Raw genomic sequence first — 12,983 nt, forward strand, 5'->3', positions numbered from 1 at the left:
GTCACAAAGTTGGAATCGAGATTAAACATGCTATTGAATAGTTCAATGAATGTCAAACGATCTAGGAGTTTCATTTGATTGAAACTGGTAATTGCTTACCTACCTAAAATATATCCGAATTTGATTATTGAATCCCTATTCAGAATTCGAATAAAAAATATGGATCCTAGCCTTAATTTAAATTTAATAATTAAGGATTAAATAAATCAACTAACTTGAATTATTTTCTCCCTTTATAGATGTCGAGTTTCGACAACTATGGTATTCCTCATCCTTTTGGAAATTGTTTCCTTCCCAATCTAAAGATGATCTTCCACAAGTTGATCAAGGTGAAAGAATGATCCCTTCTTCAAATGGTTGAACTGGAAATCATACGTCTCCAGCTCTTACTTCACCACCTCCAGTAATTCTCCCCGACCCATGTTTTCATCAAATTGAGAAGTTCAAGGTTACTCAAGTCATGTTGACGTGAAAACACCTAGATGGAAATTCTATGTGTGCACATGTTCTAAACATAAAGTCACACATTGACAAATTGGAAATGTTGGGTGTCGTTTTCCTAAAGGACTTGCCTGTTGACTTGTTTCTTCACTCGCTTCCTGAGTCATATAGTCAGTTTGTTAAAGACTATTATATGACTAGATTGACATGACCCTTATTGTTCTGACATATTTGCTAATTTCTACAGAAACAAAAATGCTAAAGTGCAATGGTCAAGCAAATGTGTTTGAAGGATAAATCTCCCAAGTTTCCATGTACATTGAAGATGGCAACATTGGTAGTCCAGAAAAGCTTTCTCTTCCCAATGGAAAGGGATGGGCCAAGGTCAAACTGTTTGACCATATGGTAAAGAGAAAGGCTAATTTTGAGATAGTCCTGTGTGCCATTCCTGAAGATTCCATTGCCAATTGAAGGGACATTGGATTTGAAGCTTCCATGTCTACCTGAAAGATCGTAAAGATAATAAAGTCAAGTTGTATGACTCTACTTCAGGTACATCAACTATCTAACTCTATTAAGTTCCTATTCATACATTCTTATTGCATGATGTGATAGTCACATTTTGATGTTTTTCTGGATCTAAGAGAAAGAAGGAAACTTAAGAAAATCAAGCTAAATCTGATCGTGAGAGATGGATTTTGATCGCATGGTTCGAGGATCAAATTTTTGAGCTGCTGATTAGGAGTTATTTTAGTTTAATAGATTGCTTATGAAATATGTCTAGATACATAGTTTTCATATGTTTGCATTATAAGGATAAATTTTTCCACATTTTATCAATAAAGTGAATTTTTGGTTTTATCTTATTTACATTATATATCCTCGCAATGGAATTTATGAAAATTGGTGGTTATATTTCTATTATTAAGCAATAATAAATATGGATTCAACTCTTTGTTATATCATTTGTGGTAATGTCATAATTGACCAAATGAAAATGAACTCTCATCACCCAAGTTTCAGTTCGATAAAAACTTGGAGTCATACAATTCGAATTGTGTGATGTATGAGAATCTTGATCTTCGGAGGATTAAGATTAATTCGTTGATGACATGTTTGTGTGAGTCAAAGTGGAGGACCAATGGATTAAGTACACATTGATGTGGACTATTTTGATCCACCACAAAAGTTGATAAATCTATTCGTCATGATTTGCTGATGCTTCAGTAAATATGGTTATACTTATATGATTAAGTGTAATTCTGATTCTTTGAAAAGTTTCAAAGAGTGGCAGAACGAATAAGAAGAATCTATTAGGCAGAAAGATAAAGGTTTCTCCAATTTGAAAAGAAAGGAGATTACCTTAGTATCATGTTTTATGATCATGTCAATGATTATGGAACTATGTCACAATTGATCCTCTAAGGACATCTCAGTGAAATTGTCTTAATTAAGAAGACGAATCAAATATTGTTGAATTAGTTTAATCAATAGATGAGTCATACTTCATTTCAAAATAAAGTTTTAGAGTCATACTCTAGTAACTGCGAATCATACCTAGGTTTATAACACCTCATGAAATTTGGAGTATAAATGTTTTCTTACTGGAGCACATTTGAAATTAGTAGTTGTGATGTTTTGGTTAAAACAAATATAAACTAATACCAATTAAATGAAGTATTGTCTCTTTAAAAACCCACACTATCTTTTGAATATTGTTTTTGCTTTTCAAGGAATGTTCCTTAACAGAAAAGAATATACGTCAGGGAGTTAGTGGGGGGCTAAATGATCTTGAATATTTAAAGGAATCAATCAAGAATAAACCTGTTAGTTAACACTAGCACACAACCTAAGGTTGATTACCAATCATGTTAAGTTGACACATACTTGTTTCTATGCACCTTCCAGTGGAGTTGGCAATTCTTACAAGTTTTATGGTTCTCATTTGACTACAAAAGGCAGAGCACGTTGGTTAGTGATAGTACATTGATCAATATGGATGAGTTGTGTCACACCCCGAAAACCAGAGGCGGAAACATTTCCGGGGTTGACTCCACGTTAAGTATCAAATCCAATGTACATAGTAATCACAGTAAACAACCATTACATTACATATATTTGAAAGTTTAAATTTGTTTCAAAAGTAAATTTTACAAGTGTTATACATATATCATATGAACAAAATATGACACGAGTCTTCGGAGCACTCCGTCTTCTCTAAAAGATATCGTCGGCTACCTGTCTAGCGTGGACCTGAGAATACAAGTGGTTTGAAAATCAGCATAAAGCTGGTGAGTTCATAAGATGTTTATTTGCTGAAAAATGTACCAGTTTCCTTTAGTTTTACGAAAAGGTTTGTTATCCAAAAAAATCCCATATTTTCTTATGTAAAACAGTTTAGTTATCCTTCATTACAGTTCAATTACGCGTTATATGTTACCCCAGGAAAATCCCATATTTTCCTAATTACAAGACCGATTGAATACCACATAGTATAGTTTAATACACAAAACTATATATTGAGAGTCTTGGGATTACTATCCCAAATTAGATATAAAATACTTTAATATACGTGAACTGTAGATGGAAAAATAGTTTGAAAGCCTTGGGATTAACATCCCGTACTACATATAGATTTAATACCATGGGACTATCGTCCCGGACTAGATACAAGATAGTTTGATATACTTGAAAATATAGATTGAAAACCATGGGACTAACCTCCCGAACTAGATACAAGATAATTTGATAAAACCATAGGATTACTAACCGGAACTAGATATAAGATGTTTTGATAAAACCATGGGATCACTATCGCGAACTACATATAAGATATTTTGATAAAACCATGGGATCAATATCCCAAACTAGATATAGATTCTAACCATAGGAATAACATCCTGCAATAGATATAAAACTTATAGACCAAAAACCATGGGATTACCATCCCATACTAGATATATATCTCTAAAACCAAAACCGTGAATAAACTTATATTAATACATATTGTGAGTCGCGTAACCATGCTGATACCACAACGAGACCTCCTTGACGCTTGTCAGACGTCGGACGATATCCAGAATTTGTCACCCCAGGTGTGCCCGCCTAACTGTAGCTAGCAGTTAAGGTGTGGGATTGTCAGTCCCGAATAGATCTATTCACAAATTCCTCGCTCTCCCTCTACGAGACTCTGGTTACACTTCTGGGGAGGATTTACTGATCATCCATAAAGGGTAGTGACTAACTCACAAACTAGTACTAAATTATTCACAGGGTTCTCATACGATATCAAACATACAAAAGACTATGAAACATAATACAGTGAATATAGATACATACAATGAAACTATCTAGCAATAATTCAAATGATTCAGAGATAAACTGAATCAGACATAGTTTATCTAATAACTTTATACACATATCAGTATATGATAAAACGAGAACTAAAGAACCCCCAAATTATTCCCATAATAATTTGATTAGTTTGGTTATTTTCTTAACTAAAATCCATTTAGTTGTAGTTGATAGATCACAAACTAGTACTAAATTATTCACAGGGTTCTCATACGGTATCAAACATACAAAAGACTATGAAACATAATACAGTGAATATAGATACATACAATGAAACTATCTGGAAATACATTCAAATGATTCAGAGATAAACTGAATCAGACATAGTTTATCTAATAACTTTATACACATATCAGTACATGATAAAACGAGAACTAAAGAACCCCCAAATTATTCCCATAATAATTTGATTAGTTTGGTTATTTTCATAACTAAAATCCATTTAGTTGTAGTTGATAGATCATCCCTTATGCTCAGCATAATACATAAGGAGTAAAAGTGTTTATAAATTTGCCAGATATATTTGAAACACATCAATGTTATGTTTTGAAAACAGTTATAGTTTGCTTGTATTCCCCCCCCCCCCCCCTGAAAACATTGAAAAACACAGAAAAAGCGTAGGGGTATGAACTCACCGGACGAGAAACGTGACGATTTCGGATGCTAAACGATGGTACAGGACCTGCAAACGCACGAGGTTCCTAAGTATAATACAAAGATACACATTTGTATCTAATTAGGACTTAGATTATTTAATTGTTAGGGAGCAACACTTTTAGTCGCGGAAACACCCCATTACAAGTGTTTGGAGGGACCCGGGTGGCGTTTGGGGACACATATAGCTAGGATATTGAATTGGGACATCAAGAGTAAACTCTTTAGGGAGTTTACGGCCCTAATGACCCCCTCCCCATGAGTTTATGACCGTAAACTCATGGTGGGGTGATTTATGGTGCAAATTGGCTTGAAACACTTAGGGGAAATTTCTAGGTTTGGTTTAAGGGCTTGGAATGAATTTTAAACACCAAATGACATACTTAAGGGAGTTTACGGCCTAGCATGGGGCTCATGGCCGTAAACTCCTATATAGCCATGAATAATTTTGTTATTGATTCCAAACAATTCACATGTGATTGCCAAACTTGTTCCAAGGCCTTACATGAATTTTTATGGGACTTTTGAGGTGTTTTTGGAGTTTACAGCCTATGAGACCCCCCTCATGGACATAAGATCTCCTAAAGGGTGATTCATTATGTTTTAAGGCCAAAAACTTGTTTGTATGCACTTCTAAAAATTATTCTAAGGCTTTAGGGGTGTTAAAGTGGCTTGCTAACACCTTAAAAGGAGTTTATACCCCCAAAATGAAGGGTTTACGGCCCAAGCACAAGCCTTGGCTGTAAACTCTCAGTTATCCCTCAAATAATATGTTTCAAGTGTCCCAAGGCTAAAACCAATTATTCTAAAATTCATATCTAAGCCTTATTAGTGTTTTGGAAGGGTTTAAGGTCACAAAATCCCCATATTTATGAGTTTACGGCCCAAGAATGTGCCTTGGACGTAAACTCTTTCAAGTCCTTCAAAATCCATGTTTAAAATGCTCTAAGTCCATTCCATGAAGTCATTAAGCCATATCTAAAGTCTAGTTGTGGTTTGGAAGGGTTTTAGGGCTTAAAAACCCCTTTACTATGTGGTTACGGCCTAAGCCTCTACCAAGGCCGTAAACTCACATTCAAGGCCTTATTTCATGATTAAATTCCGAATTTGGAAGCCAAATATGCTATACATTAAGGTTAGGAAGGTACTTTAGGGATTTTGAGGCCTTAAAATTGAGTTTTGGACCCTTAAACTTGGATTTAGGAGAGAGGTTAGAGAGAGAGTAGTGAGAGAGAGAAAAAGCTTCAAATGAAAGGTTAAACACATTTATATAGGTCGCAAAACTTGGACACGATGGAATTCTACCCGATACTGGCATTAAGCGGGGCTTTTGGTCGCACCCGATTGAGTTACCGTAACCCGGCGAGGACATTTCTAAATTTATGAATTAAACATTTTGAGCTAAATTCATGAGTTCCTAAGAGGTTTGGACACTCATTAGCATCAATTAAACATATAAGTTTAATTAACTAAACCCAAAAATGACATCGGAACGTTTCGATATACGGCGAGTTATACGGGTAGAATAGGTTTTCGGCGATGAACAACTTAGGGTTGTTACATTATCCCCCCGTTAGAGGGAATTTCGTCCCGAAATTCAAAGATTAAGATATAGATCATGAATTAGAATAAGAAACGAATGGATTTGTTGTCTCGAACGATCATGCTCTCACGCGGAGTCGGGTTTACACTAGGCGTTCTATCGATCTCTCACTATCGGGACGTGACTTTGTTTCGCACATTGACTCTCTCTCAATCTACGATCTCAATAGGTTCTCTCATGAAGGTTTCAACCCTGGACGACTTCGGTTTCCTCAAAGGAATCACTAGGGTTTCGTTGGGTAAATACTTCTAAGGATTCGAGACGTGAAGTACCAGATGGATGTTACTAGGTTCTGGGGGTAGCCGAAATTGGAAAGTTACGAAATCGATTCTATGAGGATTATGAAGAGTCTACTGTATCACGGGGGAAGTATTTCACACTTCTCAAAGCATATCATGCTTTTCTAGGATAAAGCCATCAACAGAACATACGCTTTCAACAGGAAAGTACATCTTCAAGGAGTCGGGTAGCTAAGGGTTTGATGACTTTAGAAGAAATTTATGGGTAAGACCGCGATATTAGTCGATGGGACCCAAGAATCGACAGGTTTCTATAGGTATTTTCGGTACCGACTAATTCTCTATCGCCTTAGATGCTGGAAAGGTACACGGTTACGACTAGTTTGCTTGGCTACATGATCGAGGAAAAGAGATTTGACCAAAAGGATACCACCACTAATCCGTAGTGATCATATCAGTTCTTGGTCATCGTTTTGAACACGTCATTCTCACTGAGGTTCGGTCACGAGGTAGATCCAGAGATTAGGCCGATGCGGAACTAAGTTAAACGTTCGAAAGGAATTCTCGGGAATTCTTCGGGAAAGACATTTAGGGAAAAGAGTTGCTGACTTCCCGTTTCTTAATGATCACAGAAACGAGGGATGCGTGATATTTCATATCGGGAAAAACTTTTGAGTTTTAAGGCATGAAATGATATGAAGGTTTGATGCCGAAGATCTCGAGAGACGGGTTGGGGAAAAGATCTAGACTAGCGACCCTTTTGAAACTAAAAGATAACAACATGAATGAGACTCGGTCATTAAATGTCCAACATAGCATCAAAGTATTTCATGAAAAGTTTCCCTTCTGGTACTAGAATCATAAAGAGTTGCAGGTATAAGAATTTACAAAGAGAAGTATACCTGCGGCGATAGTGGGATCAGCGGTTGTAGCTACTTTGGGGCAATTTCTTTTGAAGTGCCCTACTTCGCCACAATTGTAGCAGGCTGGACTAATTCCCGTTCCGGATGATTGATTCGTTGATTTGGCTGGTTTTCTGCAGGTTCGAGCAAGATGGCCCTTCTTGCCACAGTTGTCACAGATCCTTTCGCGACATGGACCAGGAATGCGGTGATGGTAGCTGAACTTATCACACCAAGGAAGGGTACCAGTGTATCCACTGGTAGGAGTTTGGGCTGTGGACCCAACAGCTGAAACAGTAACAGGAGCAGTAGCAGCATGGACTGCTACTGTTTACTGTTTCTTAGAAGACCCTTGCGTACTCTGAGCCTTCCGCTTGTTCCAAAATTTCTTTTTACTTCCACCTCCACTTGTGACTGGCTCGGGAGTGGTAGCCTCCTTATCAGAGTTGTCTTCGTGATCGATCAAGATTTTTGCAAGACATTTAGCATTATCATAGGTGTCTGGCTTCGCAGCCAAGACATTCCCTTTGGTTGGCTGGGTCAACCCCCAAATGAACCTCTCAATCTTTTTACTCTCCGGGGTAACCATTCCCGGACAGAGTAACGCCAGATCGTCGAATCTTGAAGTATAAGAGGCTATGTCGGAACCCTTCATCTTAAGGTTCCAGAGTTCGTGTTCTAGCTTTTGAATTTTGCCCCAAGGGCAATACTCTGCGAGTAGAAGCTCCTTCATAGCTTCCCAACCCATAGCATTTGCTACAGGTAGAGTTAAGGATTTGACTCAGCCGTTCCACCAAGTCAGGGCCTTATCAAGGAAGGTGTAGGCGGCAAACTTAACTTTGTCAGACTCTGTGCAGGCGCATATTTCAAAGATTGATTCGATTTTCTCGAACCATCGGGTGAGGGAAATGACACCTCCGGTGCCATCAAAGGATGTGGGCTTTGTTGGGTTTTGAGCATTCTAACACTCCTAAGTGTACATGCAACCCTAAATACCTTGGATCTATGTTTTCTCTATTATACATGCAAATAAGAACTTCCAAGGTATTATCCTAATCTAGCATACAAAACAATGACTATAGCAAGATAGAATACATACCTCTTTGATGTAGAAAGTCTTCATGAAGCTTGAGTACCTAGTGCCCCAAGTGTGACACCTCAAATGGAATCACAATCATCAAACCACTTGGAATGACATGAGAGAATTCTACACTTATCAAAATCGGCTAGCCCTCTCTAGAATCATACTAGTCACCAATTTTGCCAAGAATAATATCTTTATATAGTGTTACAATTAGGGTAAACTCTTAATTGTCATGGCTTTTCATTTCCTTGGATCCATGGGTACAAATACACCATGGAGCATCCATGAACCATCCTATGGGTTTTAGCCCAACTTGATTATCCATGGAGCATTAGCCCACTATACAAGTATGGATGATTTACACAATCAACCCATATATTTAATTAGTCTTCTTTTGATCACTTAATTAATCCTAGATTAATTCTTGATCAATACTAATTAAATAATCTTATTATTCTTATTATTAATATACTAGAACTTATAATATATTAATAACCATAAGTGTCTTATTTCTCTCATCCAAGTGCATGATGGTATGCAACCCAAATGGACCATGCCGGGTCGGGTCAAGTCTTACCAAATATAGTTATGGACTTAGACATTAATCCAACAGGCTTAACGTTCATGAATTCTTTATAGGACCCCTCCTTTCGGTGTTCCTGACTGTTCTGGGTTTGCGTGGCACCGGAACCATCTGAGTTCCTTTGGGCTAGAGCAGCTGCCACTGCGGCATTGACAACGGCCTAGAAGATCACTGGGTCAAATTCAGGAGGAGGTGGTGGCGGAGGGTTGTTGGTGTTCTTCGAGCTGCGTCTCTTTCTTGGAGGCATCTTGATCTAAAAAGATTAGGAAAGAGAGGATCATAAGTCCTCTGAATTGAATCAAGAGATATGGAACATGGGATATCTCATCAAGACAGATATAACACCGTATTAAGCGATAAAGCAGGAAAGAGTTATCAGGACAGAACATTTTATCGCTAGAGGAATGATCAAGGAACAATGCGTATACGAGGATTTTCTACAAAGGATTGACTCGATAAATACTCCCATAGTATTTCATGATTCACTGCAACGACGAGTTATTGTTTGGGGTATTGGGTAAGTTTTAGGTATGCCGCATACCACAGTCACTCCCAAGCACATGTTGCCGTGTCTCGAATGAATATAGTTGGCCAGGCTATATTGACCCTAGACACGACTACATAACTACCCAAGTTTAACTGCAGCGTACAACACCCATTTACTTATGTTTTGTTCTACTTGTAGTTACGGATCTCGACGGCTCGGCATACTTAAATACTTTTGAAAATACTTATATTTTGAAGGATACTTTTAGTTCAGAGCACTTAGGCCCCTTAATGTTTATAGTTTTATACCATTTAAGGTTTGGTATACTCCGTTCACTATAAACAAGGGCTCTGATACCAATCTGTCACACCCCGAAAACCAGAGGCGGAAACATTTCCGGGGTTGACTCCACGTTGAGTATCAAATCCAATGTACATAGTAATCACAGTAAACAACCATTACATTACATATATTTGAAAGTTTACATTTGTTTCAAAAGTAAATTGTATAAGTGTTATACGTATATCATATGAACAAAATTTGAGACGAGTCTTCGGAGCACTCCGTCTTCTCCAAAAGATATTGCCGGGTACCTGTCTAACGTGGACCTGAGAATACAAGCGGTTTGAAAATCAGCATAAAGCTGGTGAGTTCGTAAGATGTTTATTTGCTGAAAAATGTACTAGTTTCCTTTAGTTTTCCGAAAAGGTTTGTTATCCAAGAAAATCCCATATTTTCTTATGTAAAACAGTTTAGTTATCCTTCATTACAGTTCAATTATGCGTTATACGTTACCCCAGGAAAATCCCATATTTTCCTAATTACAAGACCGATTTAATATCATATAGTATAGTTTAATACACAAAACTATATATTGAGAGTCTTGGGATTACTATCCCGAATTAGATATAAAGTACTTTAATATACGTGAACTGTAGATGGAAAAATAGTTTGAAAACCTTGGGATTAACATCCCGTACTACATATAGATTTAATACCATGGGACTATCGTCCCGGACTAGATACAAGATAGTTTGATATACTTGAAAATATAGATTGAAAACCGTGGGACTACCCTCCCGAACTAGATACAAGATAATTTGATAAAACCATAGGATTACTATCCCGAACTAGATATAAGATGTTTTGATAAAACCATGGGATCATTATCCCGAACTAGATATAAGATATTTTGATAAAACCATGGGATCACTATCCTGAACTAGATATAGATTCTAACCATAGGAATAACATCCTGCAATAGATATAAAACTTATAGACTAAAAACCATGGGATTACCATCCCGTACTAGATATATATCTCTAAAACCAAAACCGTGAATAAACTTATATTAATACATATTGTGGGTCGGGTAACCATGCTGATATGACAACGAGACCTCCTTGACGCTTGTCAGACGTCGGACGATATCCAGAATTTGTCACCCCAGGCGTGCCCGCCTAACTGTAGCTAGCACTTAAGGTGTGGGATTTTCAGTCCCGAATAGATCTATTCACAAATTCCTCGCTCTCCCTCCAGGAGACCCTCGTTACACTTCCGGGGAGGATTTACTGATCATCCATAAAGGGTAGTGACTAACTCACAAACTAGTACTAAATTATTCACAGGGTACTCATACGATATCAAACATACAAAAGACTATGAAACATGATACAGTGAATATAGATACATACAATGAAACTATCTGGCAATACATTCAAATGATTCAGAGATAAACTGAATCAGACATAGTTTATCTAATAACTTTATACACATATCAGTACATGATAAAACGAGAACTAAAGAACCCCTAAATTATTCCCATAATAATTTGATTAGTTTGGTTATTTTCTTAACTAAAATCCATTTAGTTGTAGTTGATAGATCATCCCTTATGTTCAGCATAATACATAAGGAGTAAAAGTGTTTATAAATTTGCCAGATATATTTGAAACACATCAATGTTATGTTTTGAAAACAGTTATAGTTTGCTTGTATTCCCCCCCTGAAAACATTGAAAAACACGGAAAAAGCGTAGGGGTATGAACTCACCGGACGAGAAACGTGACGATTTCGGACGCTAAACGATGGTACGGGACTTGCAAACACATTAGGTTCCTAAGTATAATACAAAGATACACATTTGTATCTAATTAGGACTTAGATTATTTAATTGTTAGGGACCAACACTTTTAGTCGCGGAAACACCCCATTACAAGTGTTTGGAGGGACCCGGGTGGCGTTTGGGGACACATATAGCTAGGATATTGAATTGGGACTTCAAGAGTAAATTCTTTAGGGAGTTTACGGCCCTAATGACCCCCTCCCCATGAGTTTATGGCCATAAACTCATGGTGGGGTTATTTATGGTGCAAATTGGCTTGAAACACTTAGGGGAAAATTTCTAGGTTTGGTTTAAGGGCTTGGAATGAATTTTAAACACCAAATGTTATACTTAAGGGAGTTTACGGCCTAGCATGGGGCTCATGTCCGTAAACTCCTATATAGCCATGAATAATTTTGTTATTGATTCCAAACAATTCACATGTGATTGCTAAACTTGTTCCGAGCCTTACATGAATTTTTATGGGACTTTTGAGGTGTTTTTGGAGTTTACGGCCTATGAGACCCCCCTCATGGCCGTAAACTCTCCAAAAGGGTGATTCATTATGTTTTAAGGCCAAAAACTTGTTTGTATGTACTTCTAAAAATTATTCTAAGGCTTTAGGGGGTGTTAAAGTGGCTTTCTAACACCTTAAAAGGAGTTTATACCCCAAAATGAAGGGTTTACGGCCCAAGCACAAGCCTTGGCTATAAACTCTCAATTATCCCTTAAATAATATGTTTGAAGTGTCCCAAGGCTAAAACCAATTATTCTAAAATTCATATCTAAGCCTTATTAGTGTTTTGGAAGGGTTTAAGGTCACAAAAACCCCATATTTATGAGTTTACGGCCCAAGCATGTACCTTCGCCGTAAACTCCTTCAAGTCCTTCAAAATCCATGTTTAAAATGTTCTAAGTCCATTCCATGTAGTCATTAAGCCATATCTAAAGTCTAGTTGTGGTTTGGAAGGGTTTTAGGGCTTAAAAACCCCTTAACTATGTGTTTATGGCCTAAGCCTCTACCAAGGCCATAAACTCACATTTAAGGCCTTTTTTCATGATTAAATGCCAAATTTGGAAGCCAAATATGCTATACATTAAGGTTAGGAAGGTACCTTAGGGATTTCAAGCCTTAAAATTGAGTTTTGGACCCTTAAACTTGGATTTAGGAGAGAGGTTAGAGAGAGAGAGTAGTGAGAGAGATAAAAAGCTTCAAATGAAAGGTTAAACACGTTTATATAGGTTGCAAAACTTGGACACGGTGGAATTCTACGCGATACTGGCATTAAGCGGGGCTTTTAGTCGCACCCGATTGAGTTACCGTAACCCGGCGAGGACATTTCTAAATTTATGAATTAAACATTTTGAGCTAAATTAATGAGTTCCTAAGAGGTTTGGACACTCATTAGCATCAATTAAACATATAAGTTTAATTAACTAAACCCAAAAACGACATCGGAACGTTTCGATATATGGCAAGTTATACGGATAGAATAGGTTTTCGGCGATGAACAACTTCGGGTTGTTACAAG

The sequence above is a fragment of the Lactuca serriola genome, chromosome 5, assembly GCF_051521515.1.
Source record: "Lactuca serriola cultivar US96UC23 chromosome 5, Lser_US96UC23_V15, whole genome shotgun sequence".
NCBI lineage: Eukaryota > Viridiplantae > Streptophyta > Magnoliopsida > Asterales > Asteraceae > Lactuca > Lactuca serriola.